Raw genomic sequence first — 19,428 nt, 5'->3', positions numbered from 1 at the left:
AGAAGTCATAATCTCTTTACCACTAAAAGATAATTTTGGAAAGTTTGACCTAGTAGAGAAAATAATCTAGTAAAATGTAAATACTTATAATGGCAAAATATTAAAATACAAGGCTATGGTAGAATTACAAGAATTTTTCAAATACAAGAAGCTGTTAGTTTTTTAAACAGTGAGGGCTTTGCAGAAAATTATTGATGTTCTACTTTATCATTTCAAGGTCATAATTACCACACACAAGCATTAATTTGACTATTTTCCAAATAGATAATCCATTTCCCTTAGACATACTAGTTTAAACCAATTTTTCTAAAATCGTTATTTGTAATTTTTAAATTTTATCGTGTTGCTTCAAAACTTCCTGTATCTGTGACAGTACTTCAAGATCATGGATGGAGTAACAAAGCAGTTAAAATAATTAAGTTGACTACTATTCCACCTCAAATAGTGGTGATGAAGGATGATGATTCAACTCTTCACATCTTCCACTTTTAATTCTCAAGGCTATTAAGTACTTAAATACTGACACATTACATGAAATACGTAACAGTCTTCGCACAGCATGCTCTTCATATTAGTGTTCGATTATTTTTAAAGATTGTTATGTTTCATATACGGTCAAACATTCATAAAAATTTTCAGTTTTTGACCCTATGGTTTATGCAAAATGGTGCGACCCTCCTTGTAGTAACTACATAATTTAGGAAGTTCTAGACTCAAAATAGTTCCAAGTCTATTAACTATATGCCTCCTGACTTCATAAGTTTTCTAACCTCTCTGGGCCTCAAGTTACTCATAGAAAACAATGAAGAACTACTTAAATAATTATTTAAATAATATTTAAAAGCGGTTTTCATATTCCTATCCCTTCAAACTCTCCTTCAAGGGCGGCTGGCGTTGGCAAACTGAAATCGTCCGGCCACTCGCCTTTCCAGGCCCAATCCCAGGGTCTGTGGTCACGGGCCGCTTCCCCGACAGTCCGCTGGAGGGCGCTGTGGCGACAGCTAGAGCGGGCGACGAGGCATGAACCGGGGGCGGGGTTCGAGGGCCGTAGACGTCGACGCCGGCGCGGTGCACGCTGGGAGCTGTCAGTGTGCCCTTCGGTTCCGGGCCTCCGTGTAGCTGCCGCGGTTGCCAGGAGAGCGGCGCCGGCGGGGAGCGGCCGAGCCCACGGCAGGTAACAGCGCCCGAGGCCGGCCTCCCGCTCTGAGCGGCCGCCTCCGCCCGCCTTGTTCCCGCGCCGTGGGCGCGCCCCGCGGGCCAGGCTGCTGTGGCTCCAGGGCTGTTGCCGCCCGAGCCCCGCCTGGAACCGCGAAGCCGGCCGGCAGCCCGCTGGTTTCCGGGAAGGCGGGCGATGCGCGCCGGGACTGGCGGAGGCGCGGGGGCGGTCCCGGTAGGGGCGGGGGGTCCCAGCGGTGCGCGAGGGCGGCGTGGGGGTCGCCTGGTGCGCCAGAGGCGCGCGGAGCGACCCCTTTGGGGGCGGAATTACGGCGTCGTGCCTCTCAAGTCGTCTGGTGGGTTCTTTTAAGCTTGAGGCGCCGCGAATGCTGGCCGCGGTTCATGCTACGCGCCGGGGGCCTGGGATGGAAAGCAGGTCCGGAGTTTACTAGAGGAAGTCGGATTGGTCATAAAGAAGTCAACAATATCACCTTTGATTCCCGAGCCTTTTAAAGTTGCAACATAACAGTAGTTACTTGCTCGGTACCCTCTATTCTCTCTTACCCATGGGGTGGGGTGGGGAGGCAGAGGGGGAGTGGCACGCAGTATACTTTTTAGAAGCGAAATAAATTGTGTATTGATTAGTTATATATTAGCTTAGAGATCTATGAGAAATATAAAGATTAGAAAAATCTGATTTAGAGACTAGTTAAAACAATCAAAACCTATCTTATAGTTACGAAAAAGATAGGAAATTGCCTGACAAACTGAACTGTATAGAAGGACCAAAATCTCCCAATCTCGAAGTTGTTGTCTGTCTACTTTGCAGATATAAGATCTTGCACTTTTTACTATGGATAATGTATCAGCATTAATGTGCTAAGTAACTTGCCACACTACAGGGATTTAGTTGAGCTGACAGAAGTTGTAATAGGAGGAAATTAAAAACAGTTGTACTGCAAATAGTTTTAGTGACTCCTTGCAGCTGCTACTCAACTAAATCATTCCCCAGAATTGCTGAGTAGCAAATCTCCAGTTGTACCTCATCCTTAGAAACCCAAATCTTGAAGGAAGAAACCAGAAATTGTGACACCATAACTAAAATGTGAAGTGTAAATTAAATGTTAGACAATATACAGTCAAAGGAGTCCTATTTGTCATTAAATTGGTGGAAAGAGCTCTGGCCTGGGAATGAGAGATTTCATTCAAGTCTAACTAGGTGTGATCTGTAAACTTCAGTTTTGTCATCTGTTTAAGGGAATTTCATAATATCAGAGTTTTCCAAACTAATTTTTCCCTTGAATAGTTTTCTGAATCCGTTAATAGGCCTTCTGTCCAAAACAGTATTCCATGGCAAATAATTTGGGAGCACATTAAGTTAGTCAGGTTTAGCTTGATTTGTTTTTAACTGCAGGACTTCGCAAAACCTTCACTATATGCTGTATGTATATAAATGTCCAGGCTAAGCTTATTAAAGAGTTTCCTAAATTTGCCTTGCCAGAGAGCCTATTTTCTCACGGCCAACCTGTTAACACCTCCTAGAATATAATTAGAATATAATAGCAATTTGAACATTACTGTACAGGTCTTCCTTGACTTACAACGGGGTTACGTTGCAGTAACCTCATTATAAGTTGAACATATTGTTAAGAATGCATTTAATACACCTACTAAACATAGCTTAGCCCAGCCTACCTTAAACATGCTCAGAACACTTCTTTAGCCTACAGTTGGGCAAAATAATCTAACACAAAACCTATATTATAATAAGGTGTTGAACATCTCATGTAAGTTATTGAATATTTTACTGAAAGTGAAAAACAATGGTTGCGTTGGTTGCTTACCTTTGTGATCACATGGCTGACTGGAACTTTCTGCCACTGCTGGGCATCACCAGAGAGTATAGTACTGCATGTATTGTTAGCCCAGGAAAATATCAAAATTCCAAGTGTGGTTTCTACTGAATACATTTTACATACATACACACATGAAGTCAAAAAATGAAGTCGAACCATGGTGATGGTGTGTTGTTGAGCTGAGTACCCTGTCCTTTAAAATTCCCTACACTATGCTTTTTTCACTTTCAGAGCTTTTAGAGCATGAAGGTTTAGTGGTATAACAAAAGGCTTGTATTTTCTTTAGTAAAATATTAATATTAAGGATGCACATAGGTTTCTGTGAACCTTTGTCTGGTCTCTTGATGCTTTTCTATAACCAGAATTCATGTTTTGAATTTGATTTTATGGTCAAGTTATTGATTTTATTAAGAATGGCATTATAAAGTTCCAACAAGTAAAGACTTGCTCATAATGACCTTACTTTTTGCTATGAATGATTGATTTCCTTTTTTAGTCATGAATTCTTCAACTATGAAATATGATAATAGTCACTTGAAATGTACTTAATTCATAACTAAATACTTTTAAGAGTTTAGATCATTGAAGAATTAAAGGTTAAAACAAATTCTAAGACAGTTATGTCTAAATCATTTACAAACAAGATCTAAGTATTGAATACAATCTTAAATTATCTTGCTGAATTCTGTCTGCAGTCACTAACACACACCAGCATGGCTACTTCTGTCTATTCTTTGTTACTTTGTTAGGGGTGAGTGCTGTTTAAGTGCTCCTTTGAGTGGGCAGGATTGGGTGTGGGGAACAGTACACATAATTTTAATAGGTAAGCCTCAATTCAGGTAAGTTCTTTCCCTGAAATGAAACTATTAAGTAGAAGGTAAGAGCTGCTATTTTCATGTAATAGCTAACAGTTTTGTTGAAATTGTATTATATAAAAACAAGTACTTTTGGTTCCCTTGTCTTTATATTGTGATTTTCCTTTTTTCTTTATTATATTTACCTATTAACTTCACCCTCCCCAAGCTATCAAAGCCCTCAATGACTTTCTTTGTATAGGTTAAGGGTATAGTATCAAATTTATCAAGAAAAAATTTATAGAATAATGTGTACACATTTTATGTGTGCATTACATATACACCCATGTAACCACCACCACAGTCAAGATCTGGAACATGCCACCACTGCTTAGCCTGTACTGTCATGCTCTTGCTCTCTTTGAACACTTGCTCTCCCTGTCTCTGCACATCTAAACCATATGTATTAAATCCTAACTCAAATGCCACCTTGTCTGTGAATCCTTTTTTGGTTACCTCATTTTGAAGTAATTTTCCTTCTCTTCTGACTTTCATGTTTACATTTCTTTGAACATTCTTCTCTGCCCTTGTGATGGTAAACCAATGGTGTACTTTCAGAAGGCATTATATTTATTGGCTGACCAATGAACAAATGTAGTATTCTCAACTTGAGTCATTCTTCTGTCATCTTAAAATTTTGGCCATATTTACATACTTCCTGTATACTCATTTTCTTCCTATTTCTTTATATCAATGTGATTATTAACAAAAATTTTAAAGGATACTTGAAATAACCACCATAAATAAAAAGTAGATAACAATTGCCATAAATAGAAGTAGACATAGAGATAAAAATAATGGAAACAAAACAATGTTAAATTCTAGATACTATTGCCTACTGAAGACTCTAAGCCTGAGACTTGTTCTTTGTTTAAAGGAGAGATTAGCAAAAACTGCAGAGGTGTTGATAACATTCTGGCGCCAATCTGTTTCTGATGCAGTCAGAGGAATTGAAAGAGAATGAAGTGGGAATAACTTCTTTACTTGATTCAATGTCACTTAGCCCTGTTCTTGGGCCCCATAAAATCATCTCACATCTGACTGGTGGCAAAAATTTGGGGAAATAGTGAGTTAATCGGGGCCTGAAAATTTCTTAGAATTCCATCTGTGAAAGAATTGGGAAATAAAGCCTTAATTGCAAATGAAAAGATTTACCAGATTTAACTTAAAAAATACACTATGAAGATGAAAAGTTAATATTGTTATTGAGTCATGAAAGTGTCTTATTTTTTTCAAAAATGTTTTAATGTTAATTTTACAAATAAAACCCACCATTTTGTTATTAGGGTACATTGGCTTTAAGATAAACCATTGAATCTAAAAAAATACATCTAAATCTAAAAGCCAGTGGGAGCCTTTTATATGACAGAGTGATTAATGTTGATTCAGGAGTGTTGAAATGAATGTTAATATAATGTTCATCTGGCAAATCTCCCAAAGAGTAGATGAGAGAGTAAACTTAAAAGAATCTGTTATCTTTTACTTCTTCCTCTCATCTTCTTAAGTTTGACCTATATTTTGATATTTCCATCCTGACAAAAACATTTCCAGTCTTTTCTTCAGAAGTAATGAAAAATTCTCTCTTGTGGAAAGAATTTTTTTTTTATTAAGGTATCATTGTGGTTCACTACATTCTCCCATATTATCAAGTCCCCTCCACACCCCATTGCAGTCACTGTCCATCAGCATAGTAAGATGCCACAGAATCACTACCTGTCTTCTCTGTGCTACACTATCTTCCCTGTGACCTCCCCCACAACATGTGTGCCAATCATAATGATCTTCAATCCCCTCCCCCATTCCTCCCCTTTGGTAACCGCTAGTCCCTTCTTGGAGACTGAGTCTGCTGCTGTTTTGTTCCTTGAGTTTTGCTTTGTTGTTACGCTTGTGGAAAGAGTTTTATATGAACAGTCAGGAAAACAAATTCCCTATTCTTGTTCTGTATAATACATCCTGTATTTCAGCTTGCTGTGGTTATTTTCAAGCATATATCTGTATTATGAGCTTAATGTTTGAATTGCCATTTTGCATTCATGAACAAAGAGTTCAGGTAACCAAGTAACAAAATATAGTTTTGTGTTACTGTTTCACGAAAAATAATTTACCTGAGTGTTAATACTAGGTTTATCAGTATACACAGTAATTTGCTACTCAACCAGAAATCAGACTGCTATTAACCTAAGCTTCTGGGATGCAACTTCAATTTGGAAGTAAGAAAAGAGCCTTTTAGATAACAGTCTGTTTCATAAGAGGGCCTTCCCCCAAACAAAGTTTTTTTCCTGTGTCTCTACTATAAAATATAAAAAGTATAGAAGCAGTGCAGATTAACTGTTATCAATTAAAAGTGACAACTGACTGTAATCAGAAAAACTATGAAAGCACAGCAGTTTTAATTATTTAAATTATACAGGTAGATAGGCCTACATTTTTCTTTGCGCTCTTTCTTGCTTTTTGTGCTATTATGGAAAGATACTATATCAGCTACCTGAAACCTTTAGGAAATGTATTTTTATGATCAATCAAATTTTCCAGATAGCTGGAACTTTTGTATGTAATGTACCACAAGTGCCATCCCAGTGTGTGATCATACTTTTTGCTTGTCTTCAGTATGAGCACTTTCCATACTCTTACACATGCCTTGCAGTGTGCCTAAATTTAAAAATTTCCTGGAGAGGAATTTTTTTCTAAAGAGAAAAAAAATAGAACATAGTACTTGCTCTAAAGTTAGTGCCTGTTATTTTGAAGGAAAATAATTCAATGACTTCCATATGTACCACCAGTTCCATAATGTTACTGCCATTTAGTAAGGAATTTACCCTCAAGCCTGAATGAGGGGTTACAGCAACATGATTTTTTCATGGCATCTGGCAATTTATTGGAAAACTGTCTTACCCCAAGTCTACCTGATTCTATAATTTGAGGCTGCCTGTTACTTTTATGTGATCTGATGACAACTGTTTTTATTATGTCTTTTATGTTATAGAGGTTGTGGTTTTAAAAAGGACAATAATATTTGAGAATAAACTTTTTAGTTATTTATTTCTGCATAATAAATGATCTTAAAATGTACTGACCTAAAACAATAGTAAATATCTGTCACAGTTTCTGTCAGAAGGGACTGGGGATCAATTTGGCTATGAGGTTCTGGCTTGAGTTTTTTGTGAGGAGCAGTCAGCTGGGCTGTGGTCATTTAAAAGTTTCACTGGCGTTTGAGAACCTCCTTCCAAAGTGGCTCACTCACAGATTGGCAGGCCTCAGTTCTGCTCCATATACACCTCCCCACAGAGTTGGTTGGGTGTCTTTGTGACATACAGGTTACCTTATTACATCAAGGTGGAAGCTGCAATGTCTTCTATGACCTAATTTTCACTTCTGCAGCATTCTATTTATTGTTCACATAGGCCAGTAGTTGTTTTGTGTTGGGGATATTATACAGGAAAACCAGACGTTGAGGATCATTGGAAGCCATCTTGGAAGCTAGCTACCATATCTTGTAAAGCTAGTATGTGAACATGTCATCAAAATAATGAGGACTACATATATTTACCCAGTATGCAGTTTATACACAGCTCATATCTTTAGAAAGAATATTCAGAGATTAACTGAAATGTCATTTGAAGATTACTGAACAAAACAAGCACTTTATCTACAATATTCTTAGTCTTTGTGGTTCTTTGGCAATGTGGGATGATTCCGGCCCCAAATGTAACACTGAAGATACAGATTTTATTCATTTTGATTTTCTGTCTGTTATTTCTTATGAAATGAAGGAGAGAGGATTTGCCACATATTATAAAGCTAAAGCTGCTGCTTGATATTCTTTAAGGACATTATTCATTCATTTGCTTTAAAAAAATCAAACTTCTTTAATACCATGAAGAAGGAATAATTCACAAGATTTTAAAAGTATTAAAAAAGTGTACAATGAGGAGGCGGAGCCAAGATGGCTGTGTGAGTAGAGCAGCAGAAATCTCCTCCCAAAACCACATATATCTATGAAAATATAACAAAGACAACTCTTCCTAAAATAGAGACCAGAGGACACAGGACAACATCCAGACCACATCCACACCTGCGAGAACCCAGTGCCTCGGTGGGACCCAAGCGCCCCTCCCCCCAGCTCCAGCAGGAGGAGAGGAGTCAGCAGGGAGGGAGAGGGAGCCCAAGACTGCTGAACACCCAGCCCCAGCCATCTGAACCAGAGCGCAGACACAGTGCATACGTGGGGTCCTGGATACTAGGGAAACAGGGTGGCAGGACCGGTGAGTGGGTGCCTGAGGCCGACGCCAGAGAACAAAGAAACGGGAGCAGCAATTTTTATTTTTATTTTTGGCAAGTGCTTTCTGGAAGTCTTAAAGGGACAGGGACTCCAATACTAGGAAAACAGGGCAGCAAGACCGGTGAGCGGGTGCCTGAGACCGGCGCCTGAGGATAAAGAAAATCGTGCGTTTTTCTTTTTTTTAATTAATTAATTAATTGATTATTTATTTATTTTTATTTTTTTGTTGCTGTTGTTGTTTTGGTTTGGAGAGTGCTTTTTGGAAGTCTTAAAGGGGCAGGGCAGGACACTTAGTCAGAGGCAGGGAATCTGGGAATCTCTGGGCACTCTAACCGCCTGGGTAACAGGGAGCACGGAGGGCCCTTACAGAGATAAATAGCCTCCCGGCCACTCCCCCTCCAATGGGGCTCCACCATTTTGGAGCAGCAGCCGGAGGCAGGCCACACCCACAGCAACAGCAGAGATAAATTCCATAGCAGCCGGGCAGGAAGCAGAAGCCCTGTCTGCACACAGCTGCCCAGCACAAGCCACTAGAGGTCGCTATTCTCCCAGAAGAGGAAAGCCACAAACCAACAAGAAGGAAAGCTCTTCAAGCCAGCACTCGTACCAGCTCTGCAAACTATCACTATCACCATTAAAAGGCAAAACTAAAGGCAGACAAAGATCACAGAGTCAACACCTGAGAAGGAGACACACCTAACCAGTCCTCCTGAAAAATATTTCAAAATAAAAATCATGAACATGCTGATGAAGATGCAGAGAAAAATGCAAGAGCAATGGGATGAAGTCCGGAGGGAGATCACAGATGTCAGGAAGGAGATCACAGAAGTGAAACAAACCCTGGAAGGATTTATAAGCAGAATGGATAAGATGCAAGAGGCCATTGAAGGAATAGAAACCAGAGAACAGGAACGTATAGAAGCTGACATAGAGAGAGATAAAAGGATTTCCAGGAATGAAACAATACTAAGAGAACTATGTGACCAATCCAAAAGAAACAATATCCATATTATAGGGGTACCAGAAGAAGAAGAGAGAGGAAAAGGGATAGAAAGTGTCTTTGAAGAAATAATTGCTGAAAACTTCCCCAAACTGGGGGAGGAAATAATCGAACAGAACACGGAAATACACAGAACTCCCAACAGAAAGGATCCAAGAAGGACAACACCAAGACACATAATAATTAAAATGGCAAGGATCAAGGACAAGGAAAGAGTTCTAAAGGCTGCTAGAGAGAAAAACGTCACCTATAAAGGAAAACCCATCAGGCTATCATCAGACTTCTCGACAAAAAAGTCTGGCCAGAAGAGAATAGCATGATATATTTAATGCAATGAAACAGAAGGGCCTTGAACCAAGGATACTGTATCCAGCACGACTATCATTTAAATATGATGGCGGGATAAAACAATTCCCAGATAAGCAAAAGCTGAGGGAATTTGGTTCCCACAAACCACCTCTACAGGGCATCTTACAGGGACTGCTCTAGATGGGAGCACTCCTAAAAAAGAGCACAGACCAAAACACACAACATATGAAGAATGGAGGAGGAGGAATAAGAAGGGAGAGAAGAAAAGAATCTCCAGACAGTGTATATAACAGCTCAATAAGCGAGCTAAGTTAGGCAGTAAGATACTAAAGAGACTAACCTTGAACCTTTGGTAACCATGAATTTAAAGCCTGCAATGGCAATAAGTACATATCTATCAATAGTCACCCTAAATGTAAATGGAATTAATGGACCAGTCAAAAGACACAGAGTAATAGAAAGGATAAAAAAAGCAAGACCCATCTATGTGCTGCTTACAAGAAACTCACCTCAAACCCAAAGACATGCACAGACTAAAAGTCAAGGGATGGAGAAACATATTTCAGGCAAACAACACTGAGAAGAAAGCAGGGATTGCAGTACTAATATCAGACAAAATAGACTTCAAAACAAAGAGAGTAACAAGAGATAAAGAAGGACACTACATAATGATAAAGGGCTCAGTCCAACAAGAGGATATAACCATTCTAAATATATATGCCCCAACACAGGAGCACCAGCATATGTGAAACAAATACTAACAGAACTAAAGAGGGAAATAGACTGCAATGCATTCATTTTAGGAGACTTCAACACACCACTCACCCCAAAGGATAGATCCACTGGGCAGAAAATAAGTAAGGACACACAGGCACTGAACAACACACTAGAACAGATGGACCTAATAGACATCTATAGAACTCTACATCCAAAAGCAACAGGATATACATTCTTCTCAAGTGCACATGGAACATTCTCCAGAATAGACCACATACTAGCCCACAAAAAGAGCCTCAGTAAATTCCAAAATATTGAAATTCTACCAAGCAATATTTCAGACCACAAAGGTATAAAACTAGAAATAAATTCTACAAAGAAAACAGAAAGGCTCACAAACACATGGAGTCTTAACAACATGCTTCTAAATAATCAATGGATCAATGAACAAATCAAAATAGAGATCAAGGAATATATAGAAACAAATGACAACAACAACACAAAGCCCCAACTTCTGTGGGATGCAGCGAAAGCAGTCTTAAGATGAAAGTATATAGCGATCCAGGCACACTTGAAGAAGGAAGAACAGTCCCAAATGAATAGTCTAACATCACAATTACCGAAACTGGAAAAAGAAGAACAAATGAGGCCTAAAGTCAGCAGAAGGAGGGACATAATAAAGATCAGAGAAGAAATAAACAAAATTGAGAAGAATAAAACAATAGCAAAAATCAACGAAACCAAGAGCTGGTCATTTGAGAAAATAAACAAAATAGATAAGCCTCTAGCCAAACTTATTAAGAGGAAAAGAGAATCAACACAAATCAACATAATCAGAAATGAGAATGGAAAAATCACGACAGACTCCACAGAAATACAAAGAATTATTAAAGACTACTATGAAAACCTATATGCCAACAAGCTGGATTACCTAGAAGAAATGGACAACTTCCTAGAAAAATACAACCTCCCAAGACTGACCAAGGAAGGAACACAAAAGTTAAACAAACCAATTATGAGCAAAGAAATTGAAACGGTAATCAAAAAACTGCCCAAGAACAAAACCCCGGGGCCGAATGGATTTTCCTCGGAATTTTATCAAACACACAGAGAAGACATAATACCCATTCTCCTTAAAGTGTTCCAAAAAATAGAAGAAGAGGGAATACTCCCAAACTCATTCTATGAAACCAACATCACCCTAATACCAAAACCAGGCAAAGACCCCACCAAAAAAGAAAATTACAGACCAATATCCCTGAAGAATGTGGAAGCAAAAATGCTCAATAAAATATTAGCAAACAGAATTCAAAAGTATATCAAAAGGATCATGCACCATGACCAAGTGGGATTCATCCCATGCATGCAAGGATGGTACAACATTCGAAAATCCATCAACATCATCCACCACATCAACAAAAAGAAAGACAAAAACCACATGATCATCTCCATAGATGCTGAAAAACCATTTGACAAAATTCAACATCCATTCATGATAAAAACTCTCAGCAAAATGGGAATAGAGGGCAAGTACCTCATCATAATAAAGGCCATATATGATAACCCCACAGCCAACATTATACTGAACATCGAGAAGCTGACAGCTTTTCCTCTGAGATCGGTAACTAGATAGTGATGCCCACTCTCCCCAGTGTTATTTAATATAGTACTAGAGGTCCTAGCCATGGCAATAAGACAAAAGAAAGAAATACAAGGAATCCAGATTGGTAAAGAAGAAGTTAAACTGTCACTATTTGCAGATGATATGATATTGTACATAAAAAAACCCTAAAGACTCCACTCCAAAACAACTAGAACTGATATTGGAAGACAGCAAAGTTGCAGGATACAAAATGAACACACAGCTATCTGTAGCTTTCCTATACACAAAAAATGAACCAATAGAAAGAGAAATCAGGAAAACAATTCTATTCACAATTACATCAAAAAGAATAAGATACCTAGGAATAAACCTAAGCAAAGAAGTGAAAGACCTATACCCTGAAACTACAAGTCACTCTTAAGAGAAATGAAAGGAGACACTAACAAATGGAAACTCCTCTGATGCTCATGGCTAGGAAGAATTAATATCATCAAAACGGCCATCCTGCCCAAAGCAATATACAGATTTGATGCAATCCATATCAAATTACCAGCAATATTCTTCAATGAACTGGAACAAATAATTCAAAAATTCATATGGAAACACCAAAGACCCTGAATAGCCAATGCAATCCTGAGAAAGAAGAATCAAGTTGGGGGGATCTCACTCCCAAACTTCAAGCTCTACTATAAAGCCGTAGTAATCAAGACAATTTGGTACTGCCACAAGAACAGTCACAGACCAGTGGAACAGATTAGAGACTCCAGACATTAACCCAAACATATATGGTCAACTAATATTTGATAAAGGAGCCATGGACATAGAATGGTGAAATGACAGTCTCTTCAACAGATGGTGCTGGCCAAACTGGAAAGCTACATGTAGGAGAATGAAACTGAACCATTGTCTAACCCCATACACAAAAGTAAATTCAAAATTGATCAAAGACCTAAATGTAAGTCATGAAACCATAAAACTCTTAGAAAAAAACATAGGCAAAAACCTTTTATACATAAACATAAGTGACCTCTTCTTGAACATATCTCCCCAGGCAAGGAAAACAACAGCAAAAATGAACAAGTGGGACTATATTAAGCTGAAAAGCTTCTGTACAGCAAAAGACCCCATCAATAGAACAAAAAGGAACCCTTCAGTATGGGAGAATATATTTGAAAATGACAGATCTGATAAAGGCTTGGCATCCAAAATATATAAAGAACTCACACGCCTCAACAAACAAAAAGCAAATAATCCAATTAAAAAATGGGCAAAGGAACTAAACAGTTCTCCAAAAAAGAAATACAGTTGGCCAACAGACACATGAAAAGATGCTCCACATCGCTAATTATCAGAGAAATGCAAATTAAAACTACAATGAGATATAACCTCACACCAGTAAGGAATTTGCCATCCAAAAGAGAAGCAACAACAAGTGTTGGCGAGGCTGTGGAGAAAAGGGAACCCTCCTACACTGCTGGTGGGAATGTAAATTAGTTCAACCATTGTGGAAAGCAGTATGGAGGTTCATCAAAATGCTTAAAACAGACCTACCATTTGACCCAGGAATTCCACTCCTAGGAATTTACCCTAAGAACGCAGCAATCAAGTTTGAGAGAGACAGATGCACCCCTATGTTTATCGCAGCACTACTTACAATAGCCAAGAATTGGAAGCAACGTAAATGTCCATCGGTAGATGAATGGATAAAGAAGATGTGGTACATATACACAATGGAACACTACTCAGCCATAAGAAGAGGGCAAATCCTACCATTTGCAGCAACATGGATGGAGCTGGAGGGTATTATGCTCAGTGAAATAAGCCAGGCGGTGAAAGAGAAATACCAAATGATTTCATCTGTGGGGTATAAAAACAAAGGAAAAACTGAAGGAATAAAAAGCAGTGGAATTACAGAACCCAAAAATGGACTAACAGGTACCAAAGGGAAAGGGACTCGGGAGGATTGTTGGGTAGGGAGGGATAAGGGGGGGAGAAGAAAGGGGGTATTAAGATTACCATGCATGGGGTGGGGCGAGGGAGAAAGGGGAGGGCTGTACAACACAGAGAAGAAAAGTAGTGATTCTACAACAGTTTGCTATGCTGATGGACAGTGACTGGAAAGTGGTTTATAGGTCGGACCTTGTCTAGTAAATGTAATATTCTTCATGTAAGTGTAGATTAAAGATAAAGAAAAAATAAAGAAAGAAAAGGGGGATTACTCCTTGATAGGATAAAACTAACTGTAAATCAACGATTAATGCATGCTTTAAATATCCTTAATTTTGATCACTTAAAGGGTGTCAGATGATCGGCTATGGAGGTACACTTTTCTGATACTATTCGTTTCTCTTAAAAAAAAAAGCAGTTCCTCTGTGGTGACCTCCAATGAGTTCTACACAATGGTATAAGGGGCATATCAAAGTGTGGGCAAAGGGTCTGTTTGTGTTTATACAGAGGATCAAAGCCTAATTTGGCTACCCAGAAAATGAACTAAGATATGATATGAAGAAGAACTTCCAACGTCAACACTCTCTGGAAGAGTCATACCAGAAGATGATCATCAAAAAACTTCAACAAAGATCCAGGCGATGCTGCAGTTGTAGCTGCATCCATCCCACCAGTTCCTGGACTTTCCATTGGAATGAAGAAGGAGATATCTAAGCTGACCTGTGCTTTCAGTAAAACAACAAATTTGACTGGATCTATACTGTTGGAACTCAACCAAGAATTAGGAGAAGTGCAAGTTTTATTGCTTCAAAATCTTACAACTACAGACTATCTACTGTTAAAAGAGCATATGGGATGTGAACAGTTCCCAGGAATGGGTTGTTTTAATTTGTCTGATTTCTCTTAGATTGTTCAAGTATAGTTGGACAATATCCATCATATCATAGACAAATTTTCACAAATGCCTAGTGTGCCTAACTGGTTTTCTTGGCTTCACTGGAGATGGCTGTTAATTATAGATCTGCTTTGGTTATGTAACTGTATTCCTATTATGTTATTGTGTGTGCGCAATTTAATTAGTAGTTTAAAACCTATACATGCTTAAGTTACTCTATAAGAAGGTATGTCAAAGAAATAATCAATCTTCCTATGATTTCTTCTGTCTGCTACGTCTATAGCTTTTCTTCTTCCTTCCTAATTACAACCCTCAAATAGAATTCGTGCCTCATATCGAATTTACCGAGTATCATAATTACTCCAAGTGGTAAAGATACGTCAAGACAAATGCTGGGCATAGAAGCCACAGGGCATAAATCTGCAAAGAAGTAAAAAGCCAACCTTTTCAAACAATATGGCTTCTCTCTCACTTACCAACTTTACATCTCCCTGTATGGCCCTGGAAGATGACTGGTTAGCCAGAGACGGGTAAGATTCCTCAAGGGAGGAACAACCTAAGACAGGCACAGTTGCAGGGGGGCCATCAGGTGAGAAATTGGGGATCAACAGTGGTGAGGCTTAGAACCTCACCCCCCTGTGTTGAGAGAAATGTTTTGCATCCGTGGATGTTTTAATGGCCTTTGTCTAGCTTGGATTAACACATAGTCTACAGGCACACACCTGATCATCTACATTTGCTCTTTTACAACACTAAACTCTGTTTTCTATCTTTATCTTGCATCTACCTACCACTTCAGCATTTTATTAAAAATAAAAATAATAATAATAATGATAAAGGGAGAAATGTGGGATCCACATATAAATCAAGTATAAAAGTCAAACAAATATTCATATTTGACCTGATTGTTTATAGTTCATAATGCGTGATCAAAACCGAAAGTTTCTGTGATGACTGCCCTTGTACTGTTCACCATGTAAGAACTTATTCACTATGTAAGAATTCGTTCACCATGTAAGAACTTGTTCGTTATGCTTCAGAAGATTGGAGACTGATGAGAATTAGGCTTGGGGTGGATTAATGATTGTGCATTGAGCATTGACTCCCCTATACAGAATTTTATTGTTGTTAACAACCATTTGATCAATAAATATGAGAGATGCCCTCTCAAAAAAAAAAAAAGTACTGGAAGAAAATGCTGGGAAACTAGAAGAAATTCCACTGGGATTATGAGGATTTTTTTTCATATTGTTCTTTTTTTCTAGGTAATGTGAGTTTTTTTTTTTTCCCCCTGTGGTAAGTAATCAAGGATGAACACTGACATTTGAGGACCATCAGATTCCTTTGAAAGAAATAATGCAGGATCAGAATCAGATAGCTGCCCAAGGTCTTGCAGCTAATAAATATTAGAGAGTTGCTGTTAATCTAGATTTTTCTATCTTAAAGCCTAGGTCCTTTCCACTATACTCCAAAATAGTTAGGGTGATGAGATAAGGATTTATTGTAGAGGTGCATTCTGAAATATGTAAAGACAGTATAAGGTGTAGAACACAGACATTGTGTACTACTCCCACAGATAACCTGAATTTTATGTGAGAAGAATGTATTCTTTTTAAAATGGGAACAGCTTTGTAAAAGGTTTCTTCTAAGAATGGGGTGCGCCAACTCTGAGTAATTACAAAAGGACTAATAAATGTTTAACAAACACTAAAAAAAAAAAAAAAGTGTACAATGAAAAGTCTCCTCCCTGGCCCGCATCTGCCTAAATCCCACCTGACCCCCAGGAAGTAATCAGTTTTATTATTTTCTTGTGTGTTCTCTCAAAGCTGTGTTATACATATGCAACTTATATGAATATTTTCCCTTTTGTATAAATGGTAGCATACTAAAAACACTGTTCTGCACCTTGATTTTTATTCATTCTTTTTACCAGCTGAGTATATTCTATTGTCATTTAGTTTTCATAATATTTATTTGTCATTTACTGTGGGTCAGCCACTTTGCTAGGAGCTGGGGATGTGGGAACTAAAAATGATCAGGGCTCTATCACAGAGTTTAACACCACTGGTAGTCACAGTTCAATTACAATAAAGCAAAGTAAGTTCTATGATAGAGGAAGTACAGCGTGTAATGGGAGTTCACAGGAAGGAGGTGTATATGTGAGTGCTGAGATGGAGTGGTCAGGGAAGCCTTCTGAAAAGGGGTAAAATCTAAGGCCTGAGCAGTTACTAGCCAAGTTAAGTTGGGATCTAGTGTTTCAGGCAGAAGGAAGTTTTTTTTTTTTTTTTAGAGAGGGCATCTCTCATATTTATTGATCAAAAGGTTGTTAACAACAATAAAATTCTGTATAGGGGACTCAATGCACAATCGTTAATCAACCCCAAGCCTAATTCTCAACAGTCTCCAATCTTCTGAAGCATAACAAACAAGTTCTTACATGGTGAACAAGTTAGAAGGAAGTTTTTAAGCAGACTTGAAAACATACTACAAAGTAGAAGTGATGAAAGTGTGTACAAGCAGATAGGCATGTAGACTGATGGAGTAGATAGAAGGCACTGAAATAAAACCTGTATACATGGCCAAATGATCTTTGACTAAGTGTTTCAAGACCAGTCAATCAGGTAAAGACAGCGTCTTCAACAAATCATACTGGGAAACTGGATACCTTCCTGCAAAAGAAAGAAGTTGGAAACTAACTTTATGCCATATATACAAATTAACTCAAAATTGGTCAAAGACCTAAACATTATACCTAAAACTATAAAATCCCTAGAAAAAAAACATAGGCAAAAACCTTTGTGACATTGGGTCTGGTAACAATTTCTTAGATATGACACAAAAGGACAGGCAACCAAAGCAAAAGTGGACAAATGGCACTACATCCAACTTAAAAATTAATGTGCATCATGGGATATAATCAAAAGAGACAAAACACAGCCTACAGAATTGGAGAAAATATTCACAAGTCATATATTTAAGGGGCTAATATCCTGAATATGGAAAGAATTCCAACAACTCAGCAGCAAAAGCACAAATAACCTAATTAAAAAATGGGCAAAGGACTTGAATAGACATTTCTCCAGATGATATACAGATGGTCAATAAGCATATGAAAAAGACTTTATATCATTGGTTATTGGAGAAATACAAATCAAAGGGAGATAGCCACCTCACACCCAGTTAGATGGCTACTATCCAAAAAAAAGTGTTGCCGAGGATGTGAAGAAATTAGAATCCTTGTGCTCTGTTGGTGGGAATCTAAAATGGTATAGCTACTATGGAAAAAAATATAGTGATTCCTCAAAAAATTAAAAAAGAACCAGCATATAATCTAATAATCCCTCTTCTGGGTATACATCCACAAGAATTTGAAAACAGTAACTCAAGAAGATATTTACATATCCAAGTTCATAGCTGCACTATTCATAATTGCCAAGAGATAGAAACCACCTAAATGTCTATAATAAATGGATGAATGGATAAAGAAAATAGGGTATATATACAATAGAATATTATTTAGCCTTAAATAGGCCTTTTTAAGGAATCCTGTAACATTATACAATATGGATGAACCTTGAGTCCATTATGCTAAGTGAAATAAGCCAGTCACAAAAAAATACCATGGTTCCATGTATATGAGGTATCTGAAGTAGTCATATTCATTAGAAAGTAAAATGGTGGTTGTCAGAGGCTGAGGGAATAGGGAAAAGGAGAGTTGTGTAATGTGCATGGAGTTTCGGTTTTTCAAGAGGTAAAGGTGCTGGAAAGGAATTGCACAATAGGAATATACTTAATACTACCGAACTGTACACTTAAAAATGGTTAAGACGGTAAATTTTTTTTTTTGAGAGGGCATCTCTCATATTTATTGATCAAATGGTTGTTAACAACAATAAAATTCTGTATAGGGGAGTCAATGCTCAATGCACAATCATTAATTCTTCTCAAGCCTAATTCTCGTCAGTCTCCAATCTTCTGAAGCATACCGAACAAGTTCTTACATGGTGAACGAATTCTTACATAGTGAATAAATTCTTACATGGTGAACAGTACAAGGGCATTCATCACAGAAACTTTCAGTTTTGATCATGCATTATGAACTATAAACAATCAGGTCAAATATGAATATTTGTTTGACTTTTATACTTGATTTATATGTGGATCCCACATTTCTCCCTTTATTATTATTATTTTTATTTTTAATAAAATTCTGAAGTGGTAGGTAGATGCAAGATAAAGGTAGAAAACATAGTTTAGTGCTGTAAGAGGGAAAATGTAGATGATCAGGTGTGTGCCTATGGACTAAGTATTAATCCAAGCTAGACAAGGGCAGCAAAACATCCACGGATGCAGAAGATTTCTCTCAAAGCAGGGTGGGTGAAGTTCTGAGCCTCACCACTGTTGATTCCCAATTTCTCACCTGATGGCCCCCCTGCGACTGTGCCTGTCTTAGGTTGTTCCTCCCTTGAGGAATCTTACCCGTCTCTGGCTAACCAGTCATCTTCCGGGGCCATACAGGGAAATGTCAAGTTAGTGAGAGAGAAGCCATATTGTTTGAAAAGGTTAGCTTTTTACTTCTTTGCATATTTATGCCCTGTGGCTTCTATGCCCAGCACTTGTATCGAGGTATCTTTACCACCTGGAGGAATTATGATACTCGGTAAATTCGATATGAGGCATGAATTCTATTTGAGGGTTGTAATTAGGAAGGAAGAAGAAAAGCTATAGAGGTAGCATATGAAGGAAACATGGGAGGATTGATTATTTCTTTGACATATCTTCTTGTAGAGTACCTTAAGCATGTATAGGTTTT

General features: G+C 38.1%; 1 protein-coding gene across 9 annotated transcripts in view; it reads left to right on the top strand.

The window, feature by feature from the left end:
• Positions 1-537: 537 nt before the first annotated feature.
• The window catches only part of DOP1A (DOP1 leucine zipper like protein A), a 160,098-nt gene continuing 141,207 nt past the window's right edge, over positions 538-19,428 (top strand). For 4 of the 9 annotated variants that reach the window (XM_073219408.1, XM_073219407.1, XM_073219410.1 and 1 more), the window contains exon 1: positions 543-1,174. The gene's annotated coding sequence lies outside the window, so the exon portion shown is untranslated. Of the gene's footprint in view, positions 1,175-19,428 lie in introns of all 9 variants that reach the window. The other 5 variants (XR_012124158.1, XM_073219412.1, XM_037004942.2 and 2 more) reach the window with 5 other exon arrangements.

Source organism: Manis javanica, chromosome 13 (genome assembly GCF_040802235.1).
Source record: "Manis javanica isolate MJ-LG chromosome 13, MJ_LKY, whole genome shotgun sequence".
NCBI classification, from domain to species: domain Eukaryota; kingdom Metazoa; phylum Chordata; class Mammalia; order Pholidota; family Manidae; genus Manis; species Manis javanica.
Note: the sequence above shows the minus strand (reverse complement) of the source record. Positions and strands in the feature narration are given on the sequence as shown.